Source organism: Histoplasma capsulatum, genomic scaffold, assembly GCF_000149585.1.
Source record: "Histoplasma capsulatum NAm1 scaffold_5 genomic scaffold, whole genome shotgun sequence".
NCBI lineage: Eukaryota > Fungi > Ascomycota > Eurotiomycetes > Onygenales > Ajellomycetaceae > Histoplasma > Histoplasma mississippiense.
This window is the reverse complement of record NW_001813978.1, coordinates 2,276,389-2,277,847: the sequence shown is the minus strand read 5'-3', so window position 1 is coordinate 2,277,847 and position 1,459 is coordinate 2,276,389.

Sequence of the window (1,459 nt, the reverse complement as noted above, 5' to 3'; positions counted from 1 at the left end):
CGCGTACGAGTCGAAGTTACCACGGCTACACGCGCGGTTGCGGTGCAATTCATTCATTACTCATCAGCAGCTAGGCACAAGCCCACACCTACGGCGGCAGGAATGTATGTGTTAGGTCGAGGGGACGAAATACAGAAATGGAGAAAGGAGAAAGGAGAGGGGAGATTGATGTTTCACCTCTAATGGAAGGGGATGGAATCTCTAATATATGTTTAAATAACGTGTTTTGGGCGGATTTTATTACCCATCAAGTTATATCTGATAGAGAGATATCTAACTTCTTCGCGCTTGAAAGGAATGAATAAAATATTTCATGTAAAAAAAAACTGACTTTTTGCGCAATGAAACCTCATTTATTAATGTTAGATTTGGTGGATTCAGTGGAGAGATTTCAAACTATAAATGTTTTAAATATTTTCCATCGGATGCAGCAGCAAAAGATCTCATCTGAAAAGAGGGGGGTGGGGGGGAAATAGAGAATTAATAACAGTAGATAATTCAATCACATTTAGTTAATTAATCTGATTACATATATCGATCAATTCTAGTATTCAAATAACATCTTGATACTTTTAACCCTCTTAAGAGGTGGGTGGATGGCATCTATATAGGCTAAATCATGGTCCAAAATGGGACCAAATGGGATCAGGACTATTAATTTATAAATAAAACATGATCTGGGACTAGAATTATAATATAAACAGTGTAAAGTGACTGATTTGACAAACAATATATGGGACCAGGACTAAGATATTTGAAAATGGGACTGAGGTTCAAAGTTGGTCATGGTCCCATGCATGGTCACACTGTCAGTCTATAAATTAAATCATAATAAAAGGACCCAACCCCTCTTCAAATGGATATTATCACATCTTGATAGTTATAGGTGGGTCGGGTTACGGCGTGTTTGAACCCGACCCTCACATAACTAGTGGTTATATGCGGAGGCACAGTCACTCAGCCATCAACACCACTGCATATAACCAGGTTATTACTGGTGTGTGTTCAATTTCATGTTCATACATACAGGATACTTGTATTTAGTAAGAGAAACACTATTAAATTCAGTTATTTTATTTCTATTGGTAGCTGTCACTGCTGAGATGGGCAAAAGAGTTCGATCACCACCAGATGCCCTGAGGTGATGCCTTCGGGGTATTATTTCCACAAATGATAAAACTCGGTGTTTTGTATGATATGCAAACGGGGGAATGTCTGAGGCATGGGGTGCATTGGTGCATTGATCTTCAAAACTTTTTCTATACGACAGGACGGAATTTCCTAGTTTAGTTCATCCTGCCTAAGCCCACCCAAAATATTTTTTGACTTAGATATTTATATTGGCGTCATCCTTTCAATTCTTATGCTCTCCATAAGCTATGCTATTCCAGACCTATAACCCGTCAACTGACGAGCCGAGCTCGGGGGTTTCTGGTGGAGTGATAGTCCAGCCAAATAA